Below are 16,574 nucleotides of genomic sequence, written 5' to 3' on the forward strand. Positions count from 1 at the left end.
AGCAGGTTTAGATACAGTCTAAAGTATAGATCTCAAAGTCTGTGCACAGAATTTAGCAAGGGCCTCGCACCTTCTGATGCATCAGGTAGGTGCACAATAGCATAGCCTAACCCTCTGTACTTTGGTCTATATTGATGCGGGACATAGACAGCCAGCTGATGACCAATCCATTAGTGCAATGGATGGCTGGAAGCATTTGTCTTTGCCTTTGCAATACCACAGAAGCAATGCATGGTCAATGTACAGCAATGACACACCTGTGTGAACAGCCAGGAGACCCCCCCCATGTTATGTTACATAGTTACATAGTTAGTACGGTCGAAAAAAGACATATGTCCATCAAGTTCAACCAGGGAATTAAGGGGTAGGGGTGTGGCGCGATATTGGGGAAGGGATGAGATTTTATATTTCTTCATAAGCATTAATCTTATTTTGTCAATTAGGAACATTCAGCACCCACCCGCTATCAAGGCAGCTGCCTATCATGTCATGCCCTACCTGCACAGGTGTGCTGGCTACTCAAATGATCCAATTAAGGAGGCCATTTAGTCAGCAGCAGCAGAAGTCCTGTGCCTGGACGCTCCAACAGCGGCCAGACACAAGCAGAAGCAGAAGCAGCAGAAGCACCACCTTTTGTTTTTTGGCTGCAGCAGCAGCAGCAAGGCCCACAGGGCTGGCTAGCTGGCTAGCCAGCAAGCAGGTAGCAATGAAAGTAGGAATCTTTCTTTTTAACCCTGTAAGGGGGTGGTGCACTGTACCCGAAGATACTGCCATATCGGGTCAATGCATAGGGCGACAGAAGCAAGCTTCGAAATCGGCCCCCGTTCTCAAAAATCCATTTAATATATGGTCCCCAGATAGGGGACGTATCAGATATTAAACTGATAAGAACAGATACTACACTTGATCTTAGCCAAAAGGCCGAGAAGCGATAACCGTGAAAGGGGCGGGCCCAACAAGGTCCCCTTCATGGGCACTATCACTGCTTGCTGTCAGGGAGGCTGCCAGACAATTTTCCATGCACACTCTGGGCTGGGGGGCAGTCAACCACCAGTACACACAGCAGAACCTAAACCCATACCATTATTGCTAAGCAGCAAGACAGGGGCCCATTGCACTCCCACGGGGCCTTTTTAAATGCAATCCATAACCCGGATTTGCCAGGAACCCTTCTTACTCCTCCTACTTGCATGTGACACTGGGCTTAGGATCTGCATAGGAAACACACACACAAGCACACACCTACCTTTGTTGCCTGCAGATGCCTCCTTGGCTGTCCCCAAACGGTATCAAACCAACACCCACGGGAAGCTGTAAGCATAGAGGACATGCCTGCACCCCATTGGACTTACCTGTGTGGGTTAAATCCGGGTTATTTGACAACCTATGGCGGTGATGGTTCTGCTCAGGCAGAGCAGTGCTGATGCTCCTCATAAAGCTGTCGCTGCTGTGAAGGTTCTAGGTGACATCACAAATCCCTATGGTTACATACACAACAAAGCTGGGTTGTTGTTGTTTACACTCTGCAAGGCCTGTGGAAGTGAGTGACATCATAGCACTGTAGTTCTGAGGGTTCTAGATGGATGCAACAATCTCCTGTTGCTTCTATGAAGGCCATAATAGACGACATCACCAAACAGCTCCATAGTCACATACACAGCAAAGGAGAGATGTTGTTTACACCTAGTGATGTCAGTGGTATTGAGTGACATCACAGCACAGTGCTAAGGCTCCTGGGCCTGGACACAGCAGCGGCTGCAATATCTCAACGGAGAATACGTTTATATATATGTGTGTGTGTGCGCGTATATATATATATATATATATATATATATATATATATATTTCTCCGCCGAAATCACTTTTAAACCCATTTCCACCTTTTTTTCCCTTCTCTTCCTCTTACTTTTTTTTCACGTTTTTTTACGTTTTTCTCCTTTTCGCCTCTTTTCTGGGCGTATTATTCTTCTTTTTCTTCTTTTTTTTCGTCTAATGCATACCCCATCAGTGCAGCAATGCTTATTCAATACCGCCAGCAGATGGAGACACTGGGGGATAATTTTCTAAGGATTTATACTGATTTTTCCTGTCTGAATTTGTCGCACAGAAAGTTGCAGGCCAAATATGTGTGACATTTCTGCGACTTTAGCTTCTAGAGCATTTTTACAACATTATACATAGGTGCTGAATACATAAAAAGCGACTGTTCAGCGACAGACAAGTCGCATCGGCTGAAAGTAGGCCAGAATGTCAGTCCATGTTGGAGCAGGTTTAGATACAGTCTAAAGTATAGATCTCAAAGTCTGTGCACAGAATTTAGCAAGGGCCTCGCACCTTCTGATGCATCAGGTAGGTGCACAATAGCATAGCCTAACCCTCTGTACTTTGGTCTATATTGATGCGGGACATAGACAGCCAGCTGATGACCAATCCATTAGTGCAATGGATGGCTGGAAGCATTTGTCTTTGCCTTTGCAATACCACAGAAGCAATGCATGGTCAATGTACAGCAATGACACACCTGTGTGAACAGCCAGGAGACCCCCCCCATGTTATGTTACATAGTTACATAGTTAGTACGGTCGAAAAAAGACATATGTCCATCAAGTTCAACCAGGGAATTAAGGGGTAGGGGTGTGGCGCGATATTGGGGAAGGGATGAGATTTTATATTTCTTCATAAGCATTAATCTTATTTTGTCAATTAGGAACATTCAGCACCCACCCGCTATCAAGGCAGCTGCCTATCATGTCATGCCCTACCTGCACAGGTGTGCTGGCTACTCAAATGATCCAATTAAGGAGGCCATTTAGTCAGCAGCAGCAGAAGTCCTGTGCCTGGACGCTCCAACAGCGGCCAGACACAAGCAGAAGCAGAAGCAGCAGAAGCAGCAGCAGCACCACCTTTTGTTTTTTGGCTGCAGCAGCAGCAGCAAGGCCCACAGGGCTGGCTAGCTGGCTAGCCAGCAAGCAGGTAGCAATGAAAGTAGGAATCTTTCTTTTTAACCCTGTAAGGGGGTGGTGCACTGTACCCGAAGATACTGCCATATCGGGTCAATGCATAGGGCGACGGAAGCAAGCTTCGAAATCGGCCCCCGTTCTCAAAAATCCATTTAATATATGGTCCCCAGATAGGGGACGTATCAGATATTAAACTGATAAGAACAGATACTACACTTGATCTTAGCCAAAAGGCCGAGAAGCGATAACCGTGAAAGGGGCGGGCCCAACAAGGTCCCCTTCATGGGCACTATCACTGCTTGCTGTCAGGGAGGCTGCCAGACAATTTTCCATGCACACTCTGGGCTGGGGGGCAGTCAACCACCAGTACACACAGCAGAACCTAAACCCATACCATTATTGCTAAGCAGCAAGACAGGGGCCCATTGCACTCCCACGGGGCCTTTTTAAATGCAATCCATAACCCGGATTTGCCAGGAACCCTTCTTACTCCTCCTACTTGCATGTGACACTGGGCTTAGGATCTGCATAGGAAACACACACACAAGCACACACCTACCTTTGTTGCCTGCAGATGCCTCCTTGGCTGTCCCCAAACGGTATCAAACCAACACCCACGGGAAGCTGTAAGCATAGAGGACATGCCTGCACCCCATTGGACTTACCTGTGTGGGTTAAATCCGGGTTATTTGACAACCTATGGCGGTGATGGTTCTGCTCAGGCAGAGCAGTGCTGATGCTCCTCATAAAGCTGTCGCTGCTGTGAAGGTTCTAGGTGACATCACAAATCCCTATGGTTACATACACAACAAAGCTGGGTTGTTGTTGTTTACACTCTGCAAGGCCTGTGGAAGTGAGTGACATCATAGCACTGTAGTTCTGAGGGTTCTAGATGGATGCAACAATCTCCTGTTGCTTCTATGAAGGCCATAATAGACGACATCACCAAACAGCTCCATAGTCACATACACAGCAAAGGAGAGATGTTGTTTACACCTAGTGATGTCAGTGGTATTGAGTGACATCACAGCACAGTGCTAAGGCTCCTGGGCCTGGACACAGCAGCGGCTGCAATATCTCAACGGAGAATACGTTTATATATATGTGTGTGTGTGCGCGTATATATATATATATATATATATATATATATATATATATATATATATATTCTCCGCCGAAATCACTTTTAAACCCATTTCCACCTTTTTTTCCCTTCTCTTCCTCTTACTTTTTTTTCACGTTTTTTTACGTTTTTCTCCTTTTCGCCTCTTTTCTGGGCGTATTATTCTTCTTTTTCTTCTTTTTTTTCGTCTAATGCATACCCCATCAGTGCAGCAATGCTTATTCAATACCGCCAGCAGATGGAGACACTGGGGGATAATTTTCTAAGGATTTATACTGATTTTTCCTGTCTGAATTTGTCGCACAGAAAGTTGCAGGCCAAATATGTGTGACATTTCTGCGACTTTAGCTTCTAGAGCATTTTTACAACATTATACATAGGTGCTGAATACATAAAAAGCGACTGTTCAGCGACAGACAAGTCGCATCGGCTGAAAGTAGGCCAGAATGTCAGTCCATGTTGGAGCAGGTTTAGATACAGTCTAAAGTATAGATCTCAAAGTCTGTGCACAGAATTTAGCAAGGGCCTCGCACCTTCTGATGCATCAGGTAGGTGCACAATAGCATAGCCTAACCCTCTGTACTTTGGTCTATATTGATGCGGGACATAGACAGCCAGCTGATGACCAATCCATTAGTGCAATGGATGGCTGGAAGCATTTGTCTTTGCCTTTGCAATACCACAGAAGCAATGCATGGTCAATGTACAGCAATGACACACCTGTGTGAACAGCCAGGAGACCCCCCCCATGTTATGTTACATAGTTACATAGTTAGTACGGTCGAAAAAAGACATATGTCCATCAAGTTCAACCAGGGAATTAAGGGGTAGGGGTGTGGCGCGATATTGGGGAAGGGATGAGATTTTATATTTCTTCATAAGCATTAATCTTATTTTGTCAATTAGGAACATTCAGCACCCACCCGCTATCAAGGCAGCTGCCTATCATGTCATGCCCTACCTGCACAGGTGTGCTGGCTACTCAAATGATCCAATTAAGGAGGCCATTTAGTCAGCAGCAGCAGAAGTCCTGTGCCTGGACGCTCCAACAGCGGCCAGACACAAGCAGAAGCAGAAGCAGCAGAAGCAGCAGCAGCACCACCTTTTGTTTTTTGGCTGCAGCAGCAGCAGCAAGGCCCACAGGGCTGGCTAGCTGGCTAGCCAGCAAGCAGGTAGCAATGAAAGTAGGAATCTTTCTTTTTAACCCTGTAAGGGGGTGGTGCACTGTACCCGAAGATACTGCCATATCGGGTCAATGCATAGGGCGACGGAAGCAAGCTTCGAAATCGGCCCCCGTTCTCAAAAATCCATTTAATATATGGTCCCCAGATAGGGGACGTATCAGATATTAAACTGATAAGAACAGATACTACACTTGATCTTAGCCAAAAGGCCGAGAAGCGATAACCGTGAAAGGGGCGGGCCCAACAAGGTCCCCTTCATGGGCCACTATCACTGCTTGCTGTCAGGGAGGCTGCCAGACAATTTTCCATGCACACTCTGGGCTGGGGGGCAGTCAACCACCAGTACACACAGCAGAACCTAAACCCATACCATTATTGCTAAGCAGCAAGACAGGGGCCCATTGCACTCCCACGGGGCCTTTTTAAATGCAATCCATAACCCGGATTTGCCAGGAACCCTTCTTACTCCTCCTACTTGCATGTGACACTGGGCTTAGGATCTGCATAGGAAACACACACACAAGCACACACCTACCTTTGTTGCCTGCAGATGCCTCCTTGGCTGTCCCCAAACGGTATCAAACCAACACCCACGGGAAGCTGTAAGCATAGAGGACATGCCTGCACCCCATTGGACTTACCTGTGTGGGTTAAATCCGGGTTATTTGACAACCTATGGCGGTGATGGTTCTGCTCAGGCAGAGCAGTGCTGATGCTCCTCATAAAGCTGTCGCTGCTGTGAAGGTTCTAGGTGACATCACAAATCCCTATGGTTACATACACAACAAAGCTGGGTTGTTGTTGTTTACACTCTGCAAGGCCTGTGGAAGTGAGTGACATCATAGCACTGTAGTTCTGAGGGTTCTAGATGGATGCAACAATCTCCTGTTGCTTCTATGAAGGCCATAATAGACGACATCACCAAACAGCTCCATAGTCACATACACAGCAAAGGAGAGATGTTGTTTACACCTAGTGATGTCAGTGGTATTGAGTGACATCACAGCACAGTGCTAAGGCTCCTGGGCCTGGACACAGCAGCGGCTGCAATATCTCAACGGAGAATACGTTTATATATATGTGTGTGTGTGCGCGTATATATATATATATATATATATATATATATATATATATATATATATATATATCTCCGCCGAAATCACTTTTAAACCCATTTCCACCTTTTTTTCCCTTCTCTTCCTCTTACTTTTTTTTCACGTTTTTTTACGTTTTTCTCCTTTTCGCCTCTTTTCTGGGCGTATTATTCTTCTTTTTCTTCTTTTTTTTCGTCTAATGCATACCCCATCAGTGCAGCAATGCTTATTCAATACCGCCAGCAGATGGAGACACTGGGGGATAATTTTCTAAGGATTTATACTGATTTTTCCTGTCTGAATTTGTCGCACAGAAAGTTGCAGGCCAAATATGTGTGACATTTCTGCGACTTTAGCTTCTAGAGCATTTTTACAACATTATACATAGGTGCTGAATACATAAAAAGCGACTGTTCAGCGACAGACAAGTCGCATCGGCTGAAAGTAGGCCAGAATGTCAGTCCATGTTGGAGCAGGTTTAGATACAGTCTAAAGTATAGATCTCAAAGTCTGTGCACAGAATTTAGCAAGGGCCTCGCACCTTCTGATGCATCAGGTAGGTGCACAATAGCATAGCCTAACCCTCTGTACTTTGGTCTATATTGATGCGGGACATAGACAGCCAGCTGATGACCAATCCATTAGTGCAATGGATGGCTGGAAGCATTTGTCTTTGCCTTTGCAATACCACAGAAGCAATGCATGGTCAATGTACAGCAATGACACACCTGTGTGAACAGCCAGGAGACCCCCCCCATGTTATGTTACATAGTTACATAGTTAGTACGGTCGAAAAAAGACATATGTCCATCAAGTTCAACCAGGGAATTAAGGGGTAGGGGTGTGGCGCGATATTGGGGAAGGGATGAGATTTTATATTTCTTCATAAGCATTAATCTTATTTTGTCAATTAGGAACATTCAGCACCCACCCGCTATCAAGGCAGCTGCCTATCATGTCATGCCCTACCTGCACAGGTGTGCTGGCTACTCAAATGATCCAATTAAGGAGGCCATTTAGTCAGCAGCAGCAGAAGTCCTGTGCCTGGACGCTCCAACAGCGGCCAGACACAAGCAGAAGCAGAAGCAGCAGAAGCAGCAGCAGCACCACCTTTTGTTTTTTGGCTGCAGCAGCAGCAGCAAGGCCCACAGGGCTGGCTAGCTGGCTAGCCAGCAAGCAGGTAGCAATGAAAGTAGGAATCTTTCTTTTTAACCCTGTAAGGGGGTGGTGCACTGTACCCGAAGATACTGCCATATCGGGTCAATGCATAGGGCGACGGAAGCAAGCTTCGAAATCGGCCCCCGTTCTCAAAAATCCATTTAATATATGGTCCCCAGATAGGGGACGTATCAGATATTAAACTGATAAGAACAGATACTACACTTGATCTTAGCCAAAAGGCCGAGAAGCGATAACCGTGAAAGGGGCGGGCCCAACAAGGTCCCCTTCATGGGCACTATCACTGCTTGCTGTCAGGGAGGCTGCCAGACAATTTTCCATGCACACTCTGGGCTGGGGGGCAGTCAACCACCAGTACACACAGCAGAACCTAAACCCATACCATTATTGCTAAGCAGCAAGACAGGGGCCCATTGCACTCCCACGGGGCCTTTTTAAATGCAATCCATAACCCGGATTTGCCAGGAACCCTTCTTACTCCTCCTACTTGCATGTGACACTGGGCTTAGGATCTGCATAGGAAACACACACACAAGCACACACCTACCTTTGTTGCCTGCAGATGCCTCCTTGGCTGTCCCCAAACGGTATCAAACCAACACCCACGGGAAGCTGTAAGCATAGAGGACATGCCTGCACCCCATTGGACTTACCTGTGTGGGTTAAATCCGGGTTATTTGACAACCTATGGCGGTGATGGTTCTGCTCAGGCAGAGCAGTGCTGATGCTCCTCATAAAGCTGTCGCTGCTGTGAAGGTTCTAGGTGACATCACAAATCCCTATGGTTACATACACAACAAAGCTGGGTTGTTGTTGTTTACACTCTGCAAGGCCTGTGGAAGTGAGTGACATCATAGCACTGTAGTTCTGAGGGTTCTAGATGGATGCAACAATCTCCTGTTACTTCTATGAAGGCCATAATAGACGACATCACCAAACAGCTCCATAGTCACATACACAGCAAAGGAGAGATGTTGTTTACACCTAGTGATGTCAGTGGTATTGAGTGACATCACAGCACAGTGCTAAGGCTCCTGGGCCTGGACACAGCAGCGGCTGCAATATCTCAACGGAGAATACGTTTATATATATGTGTGTGTGTGCGCGTATATATATATATATATATATATATATATATATATATATATATTTCTCCGCCGAAATCACTTTTAAACCCATTTCCACCTTTTTTTCCCTTCTCTTCCTCTTACTTTTTTTTCACGTTTTTTTACGTTTTTCTCCTTTTCGCCTCTTTTCTGGGCGTATTATTCTTCTTTTTCTTCTTTTTTTTCGTCTAATACATACCCCATCAGTGCAGCAATGCTTATTCAATACCGCCAGCAGATGGAGACACTGGGGGATAATTTTCTAAGGATTTATACTGATTTTTCCTGTCTGAATTTGTCGCACAGAAAGTTGCAGGCCAAATATGTGTGACATTTCTGCGACTTTAGCTTCTAGAGCATTTTTACAACATTATACATAGGTGCTGAATACATAAAAAGCGACTGTTCAGCGACAGACAAGTCGCATCGGCTGAAAGTAGGCCAGAATGTCAGTCCATGTTGGAGCAGGTTTAGATACAGTCTAAAGTATAGATCTCAAAGTCTGTGCACAGAATTTAGCAAGGGCCTCGCACCTTCTGATGCATCAGGTAGGTGCACAATAGCATAGCCTAACCCTCTGTACTTTGGTCTATATTGATGCGGGACATAGACAGCCAGCTGATGACCAATCCATTAGTGCAATGGATGGCTGGAAGCATTTGTCTTTGCCTTTGCAATACCACAGAAGCAATGCATGGTCAATGTACAGCAATGACACACCTGTGTGAACAGCCAGGAGACCCCCCCCATGTTATGTTACATAGTTACATAGTTAGTACGGTCGAAAAAAGACATATGTCCATCAAGTTCAACCAGGGAATTAAGGGGTAGGGGTGTGGCGCGATATTGGGGAAGGGATGAGATTTTATATTTCTTCATAAGCATTAATCTTATTTTGTCAATTAGGAACATTCAGCACCCACCCGCTATCAAGGCAGCTGCCTATCATGTCATGCCCTACCTGCACAGGTGTGCTGGCTACTCAAATGATCCAATTAAGGAGGCTATTTAGTCAGCAGCAGCAGAAGTCCTGTGCCTGGACGCTCCAACAGCGGCCAGACACAAGCAGAAGCAGAAGCAGCAGAAGCAGCAGCAGCACCACCTTTTGTTTTTTGGCTGCAGCAGCAGCAGCAAGGCCCACAGGGCTGGCTAGCTGGCTAGCCAGCAAGCAGGTAGCAATGAAAGTAGGAATCTTTCTTTTTAACCCTGTAAGGGGGTGGTGCACTGTACCCGAAGATACTGCCATATCGGGTCAATGCATAGGGCGACGGAAGCAAGCTTCGAAATCGGCCCCCGTTCTCAAAAATCCATTTAATATATGGTCCCCAGATAGGGGACGTATCAGATATTAAACTGATAAGAACAGATACTACACTTGATCTTAGCCAAAAGGCCGAGAAGCGATAACCGTGAAAGGGGCGGGCCCAACAAGGTCCCCTTCATGGGCACTATCACTGCTTGCTGTCAGGGAGGCTGCCAGACAATTTTCCATGCACACTCTGGGCTGGGGGGCAGTCAACCACCAGTACACACAGCAGAACCTAAACCCATACCATTATTGCTAAGCAGCAAGACAGGGGCCCATTGCACTCCCACGGGGCCTTTTTAAATGCAATCCATAACCCGGATTTGCCAGGAACCCTTCTTACTCCTCCTACTTGCATGTGACACTGGGCTTAGGATCTGCATAGGAAACACACACACAAGCACACACCTACCTTTGTTGCCTGCAGATGCCTCCTTGGCTGTCCCCAAACGGTATCAAACCAACACCCACGGGAAGCTGTAAGCATAGAGGACATGCCTGCACCCCATTGGACTTACCTGTGTGGGTTAAATCCGGGTTATTTGACAACCTATGGCGGTGATGGTTCTGCTCAGGCAGAGCAGTGCTGATGCTCCTCATAAAGCTGTCGCTGCTGTGAAGGTTCTAGGTGACATCACAAATCCCTATGGTTACATACACAACAAAGCTGGGTTGTTGTTGTTTACACTCTGCAAGGCCTGTGGAAGTGAGTGACATCATAGCACTGTAGTTCTGAGGGTTCTAGATGGATGCAACAATCTCCTGTTGCTTCTATGAAGGCCATAATAGACAACATCACCAAACAGCTCCATAGTCACATACACAGCAAAGGAGAGATGTTGTTTACACCTAGTGATGTCAGTGGTATTGAGTGACATCACAGCACAGTGCTAAGGCTCCTGGGCCTGGACACAGCAGCGGCTGCAATATCTCAACGGAGAATACGTTTATATATATGTGTGTGTGTGCGCGTATATATATATATATATATATATATATATATATATATATATATATATATATTTCTCCGCCGAAATCACTTTTAAACCCATTTCCACCTTTTTTTCCCTTCTCTTCCTCTTACTTTTTTTTCACGTTTTTTTACGTTTTTCTCCTTTTCGCCTCTTTTCTGGGCGTATTATTCTTCTTTTTCTTCTTTTTTTTCGTCTAATGCATACCCCATCAGTGCAGCAATGCTTATTCAATACCGCCAGCAGATGGAGACACTGGGGGATAATTTTCTAAGGATTTATACTGATTTTTCCTGTCTGAATTTGTCGCACAGAAAGTTGCAGGCCAAATATGTGTGACATTTCTGCGACTTTAGCTTCTAGAGCATTTTTACAACATTATACATAGGTGCTGAATACATAAAAAGCGACTGTTCAGCGACAGACAAGTCGCATCGGCTGAAAGTAGGCCAGAATGTCAGTCCATGTTGGAGCAGGTTTAGATACAGTCTAAAGTATAGATCTCAAAGTCTGTGCACAGAATTTAGCAAGGGCCTCGCACCTTCTGATGCATCAGGTAGGTGCACAATAGCATAGCCTAACCCTCTGTACTTTGGTCTATATTGATGCGGGACATAGACAGCCAGCTGATGACCAATCCATTAGTGCAATGGATGGCTGGAAGCATTTGTCTTTGCCTTTGCAATACCACAGAAGCAATGCATGGTCAATGTACAGCAATGACACACCTGTGTGAACAGCCAGGAGACCCCCCCCATGTTATGTTACATAGTTACATAGTTAGTACGGTCGAAAAAAGACATATGTCCATCAAGTTCAACCAGGGAATTAAGGGGTAGGGGTGTGGCGCGATATTGGGGAAGGGATGAGATTTTATATTTCTTCATAAGCATTAATCTTATTTTGTCAATTAGGAACATTCAGCACCCACCCGCTATCAAGGCAGCTGCCTATCATGTCATGCCCTACCTGCACAGGTGTGCTGGCTACTCAAATGATCCAATTAAGGAGGCCATTTAGTCAGCAGCAGCAGAAGTCCTGTGCCTGGACGCTCCAACAGCGGCCAGACACAAGCAGAAGCAGAAGCAGCAGAAGCAGCAGCAGCACCACCTTTTGTTTTTTGGCTGCAGCAGCAGCAGCAAGGCCCACAGGGCTGGCTAGCTGGCTAGCCAGCAAGCAGGTAGCAATGAAAGTAGGAATCTTTCTTTTTAACCCTGTAAGGGGGTGGTGCACTGTACCCGAAGATACTGCCATATCGGGTCAATGCATAGGGCGACGGAAGCAAGCTTCGAAATCGGCCCCCGTTCTCAAAAATCCATTTAATATATGGTCCCCAGATAGGGGACGTATCAGATATTAAACTGATAAGAACAGATACTACACTTGATCTTAGCCAAAAGGCCGAGAAGCGATAACCGTGAAAGGGGCGGGCCCAACAAGGTCCCCTTCATGGGCACTATCACTGCTTGCTGTCAGGGAGGCTGCCAGACAATTTTCCATGCACACTCTGGGCTGGGGGGCAGTCAACCACCAGTACACACAGCAGAACCTAAACCCATACCATTATTGCTAAGCAGCAAGACAGGGGCCCATTGCACTCCCACGGGGCCTTTTTAAATGCAATCCATAACCCGGATTTGCCAGGAACCCTTCTTACTCCTCCTACTTGCATGTGACACTGGGCTTAGGATCTGCATAGGAAACACACACACAAGCACACACCTACCTTTGTTGCCTGCAGATGCCTCCTTGGCTGTCCCCAAACGGTATCAAACCAACACCCACGGGAAGCTGTAAGCATAGAGGACATGCCTGCACCCCATTGGACTTACCTGTGTGGGTTAAATCCGGGTTATTTGACAACCTATGGCGGTGATGGTTCTGCTCAGGCAGAGCAGTGCTGATGCTCCTCATAAAGCTGTCGCTGCTGTGAAGGTTCTAGGTGACATCACAAATCCCTATGGTTACATACACAACAAAGCTGGGTTGTTGTTGTTTACACTCTGCAAGGCCTGTGGAAGTGAGTGACATCATAGCACTGTAGTTCTGAGGGTTCTAGATGGATGCAACAATCTCCTGTTGCTTCTATGAAGGCCATAATAGACGACATCACCAAACAGCTCCATAGTCACATACACAGCAAAGGAGAGATGTTGTTTACACCTAGTGATGTCAGTGGTATTGAGTGACATCACAGCACAGTGCTAAGGCTCCTGGGCCTGGACACAGCAGCGGCTGCAATATCTCAACGGAGAATACGTTTATATATATGTGTGTGTGTGCGCGTATATATATATATATATATATATATATATATATATATATATTTCTCCGCCGAAATCACTTTTAAACCCATTTCCACCTTTTTTTCCCTTCTCTTCCTCTTACTTTTTTTTCACGTTTTTTTACGTTTTTCTCCTTTTCGCCTCTTTTCTGGGCGTATTATTCTTCTTTTTCTTCTTTTTTTTCGTCTAATGCATACCCCATCAGTGCAGCAATGCTTATTCAATACCGCCAGCAGATGGAGACACTGGGGGATAATTTTCTAAGGATTTATACTGATTTTTCCTGTCTGAATTTGTCGCACAGAAAGTTGCAGGCCAAATATGTGTGACATTTCTGCGACTTTAGCTTCTAGAGCATTTTTACAACATTATACATAGGTGCTGAATACATAAAAAGCGACTGTTCAGCGACAGACAAGTCGCATCGGCTGAAAGTAGGCCAGAATGTCAGTCCATGTTGGAGCAGGTTTAGATACAGTCTAAAGTATAGATCTCAAAGTCTGTGCACAGAATTTAGCAAGGGCCTCGCACCTTCTGATGCATCAGGTAGGTGCACAATAGCATAGCCTAACCCTCTGTACTTTGGTCTATATTGATGCGGGACATAGACAGCCAGCTGATGACCAATCCATTAGTGCAATGGATGGCTGGAAGCATTTGTCTTTGCCTTTGCAATACCACAGAAGCAATGCATGGTCAATGTACAGCAATGACACACCTGTGTGAACAGCCAGGAGACCCCCCCCATGTTATGTTACATAGTTACATAGTTAGTACGGTCGAAAAAAGACATATGTCCATCAAGTTCAACCAGGGAATTAAGGGGTAGGGGTGTGGCGCGATATTGGGGAAGGGATGAGATTTTATATTTCTTCATAAGCATTAATCTTATTTTGTCAATTAGGAACATTCAGCACCCACCCGCTATCAAGGCAGCTGCCTATCATGTCATGCCCTACCTGCACAGGTGTGCTGGCTACTCAAATGATCCAATTAAGGAGGCCATTTAGTCAGCAGCAGCAGAAGTCCTGTGCCTGGACGCTCCAACAGCGGCCAGACACAAGCAGAAGCAGAAGCAGCAGAAGCAGCAGCAGCACCACCTTTTGTTTTTTGGCTGCAGCAGCAGCAGCAAGGCCCACAGGGCTGGCTAGCTGGCTAGCCAGCAAGCAGGTAGCAATGAAAGTAGGAATCTTTCTTTTTAACCCTGTAAGGGGGTGGTGCACTGTACCCGAAGATACTGCCATATCGGGTCAATGCATAGGGCGACGGAAGCAAGCTTCGAAATCGGCCCCCGTTCTCAAAAATCCATTTAATATATGGTCCCCAGATAGGGGACGTATCAGATATTAAACTGATAAGAACAGATACTACACTTGATCTTAGCCAAAAGGCCGAGAAGCGATAACCGTGAAAGGGGCGGGCCCAACAAGGTCCCCTTCATGGGCACTATCACTGCTTGCTGTCAGGGAGGCTGCCAGACAATTTTCCATGCACACTCTGGGCTGGGGGGCAGTCAACCACCAGTACACACAGCAGAACCTAAACCCATACCATTATTGCTAAGCAGCAAGACAGGGGCCCATTGCACTCCCATGGGGCCTTTTTAAATGCAATCCATAACCCGGATTTGCCAGGAACCCTTCTTACTCCTCCTACTTGCATGTGACACTGGGCTTAGGATCTGCATAGGAAACACACACACAAGCACACACCTACCTTTGTTGCCTGCAGATGCCTCCTTGGCTGTCCCCAAACGGTATCAAACCAACACCCACGGGAAGCTGTAAGCATAGAGGACATGCCTGCACCCCATTGGACTTACCTGTGTGGGTTAAATCCGGGTTATTTGACAACCTATGGCGGTGATGGTTCTGCTCAGGCAGAGCAGTGCTGATGCTCCTCATAAAGCTGTCGCTGCTGTGAAGGTTCTAGGTGACATCACAAATCCCTATGGTTACATACACAACAAAGCTGGGTTGTTGTTGTTTACACTCTGCAAGGCCTGTGGAAGTGAGTGACATCATAGCACTGTAGTTCTGAGGGTTCTAGATGGATGCAACAATCTCCTGTTGCTTCTATGAAGGCCATAATAGACGACATCACCAAACAGCTCCATAGTCACATACACAGCAAAGGAGAGATGTTGTTTACACCTAGTGATGTCAGTGGTATTGAGTGACATCACAGCACAGTGCTAAGGCTCCTGGGCCTGGACACAGCAGCGGCTGCAATATCTCAACGGAGAATACGTTTATATATATGTGTGTGTGTGCGCGTATATATATATATATATATATATATATATATATATATATATATATATTCTCCGCCGAAATCACTTTTAAACCCATTTCCACCTTTTTTTCCCTTCTCTTCCTCTTACTTTTTTTTCACGTTTTTTTACGTTTTTCTCCTTTTCGCCTCTTTTCTGGGCGTATTATTCTTCTTTTTCTTCTTTTTTTTCGTCTAATGCATACCCCATCAGTGCAGCAATGCTTATTCAATACCGCCAGCAGATGGAGACACTGGGGGATAATTTTCTAAGGATTTATACTGATTTTTCCTGTCTGAATTTGTCGCACAGAAAGTTGCAGGCCAAATATGTGTGACATTTCTGCGACTTTAGCTTCTAGAGCATTTTTACAACATTATACATAGGTGCTGAATACATAAAAAGCGACTGTTCAGCGACAGACAAGTCGCATCGGCTGAAAGTAGGCCAGAATGTCAGTCCATGTTGGAGCAGGTTTAGATACAGTCTAAAGTATAGATCTCAAAGTCTGTGCACAGAATTTAGCAAGGGCCTCGCACCTTCTGATGCATCAGGTAGGTGCACTGTAGCATAGCCTAACCCTCTGTACTTTGGTCTATATTGATGCGGGACATAGACAGCCAGCTGATGACCAATCCATTAGTGCAATGGATGGCTGGAAGCATTTGTCTTTGCCTTTGCAATACCACAGAAGCAATGCATGGTCAATGTACAGCAATGACACACCTGTGTGAACAGCCAGGAGACCCCCCCCATGTTATGTTACATAGTTACATAGTTAGTACGGTCGAAAAAAGACATATGTCCATCAAGTTCAACCAGGGAATTAAGGGGTAGGGGTGTGGCGCGATATTGGGGAAGGGATGAGATTTTATATTTCTTCATAAGCATTAATCTTATTTTGTCAATTAGGAACATTCAGCACCCACCCGCTATCAAGGCAGCTGCCTATCATGTCATGCCCTACCTGCACAGGTGTGCTGGCTACTCAAATGATCCAATTAAGGAGGCCATTTAGTCAGCAGCAGCAGAAGTCCTGTGCCTGGACGCTCCAACAGCGGCCAGACACAAGCAGAAGCAGAAGCAGCAGAAGC

General features: G+C 45.9%; 7 non-coding genes across 7 annotated transcripts; all 7 read right to left on the bottom strand.

Moving 5' to 3' along the window:
* Positions 1–742: 742 nt before the first annotated feature.
* Positions 743–933, bottom strand: LOC130318699 (U2 spliceosomal RNA). The gene has a single exon (XR_008865172.1). It is a non-coding gene; the product is annotated as a U2 spliceosomal RNA (small nuclear RNA).
* Positions 934–3,015: 2,082 nt separating this feature from the next.
* LOC130318703 (U2 spliceosomal RNA) lies at positions 3,016–3,206 on the bottom strand. Its single transcript, XR_008865176.1, has one exon. It is a non-coding gene; the product is annotated as a U2 spliceosomal RNA (small nuclear RNA).
* A 2,091-nt stretch (positions 3,207–5,297) lies between these two features.
* On the bottom strand, positions 5,298–5,488 carry LOC130318704 (U2 spliceosomal RNA). Its single transcript, XR_008865177.1, has one exon. It is a non-coding gene; the product is annotated as a U2 spliceosomal RNA (small nuclear RNA).
* Positions 5,489–7,583: 2,095 nt separating this feature from the next.
* LOC130318705 (U2 spliceosomal RNA) lies at positions 7,584–7,774 on the bottom strand. The gene has a single exon (XR_008865178.1). It is a non-coding gene; the product is annotated as a U2 spliceosomal RNA (small nuclear RNA).
* Positions 7,775–9,860: 2,086 nt separating this feature from the next.
* LOC130318706 (U2 spliceosomal RNA) lies at positions 9,861–10,051 on the bottom strand. Its single transcript, XR_008865179.1, has one exon. It is a non-coding gene; the product is annotated as a U2 spliceosomal RNA (small nuclear RNA).
* Positions 10,052–12,145: 2,094 nt separating this feature from the next.
* Positions 12,146–12,336, bottom strand: LOC130318707 (U2 spliceosomal RNA). The gene has a single exon (XR_008865180.1). It is a non-coding gene; the product is annotated as a U2 spliceosomal RNA (small nuclear RNA).
* Positions 12,337–14,420: 2,084 nt separating this feature from the next.
* LOC130318708 (U2 spliceosomal RNA) lies at positions 14,421–14,611 on the bottom strand. The gene has a single exon (XR_008865181.1). It is a non-coding gene; the product is annotated as a U2 spliceosomal RNA (small nuclear RNA).
* Between the last annotated feature and the right edge of the window lie 1,963 nt (positions 14,612–16,574).

Source organism: Hyla sarda, unplaced genomic scaffold (assembly GCF_029499605.1).
Source record: "Hyla sarda isolate aHylSar1 unplaced genomic scaffold, aHylSar1.hap1 scaffold_2067, whole genome shotgun sequence".
Taxonomy (NCBI): Eukaryota; Metazoa; Chordata; class Amphibia; order Anura; family Hylidae; genus Hyla; species Hyla sarda.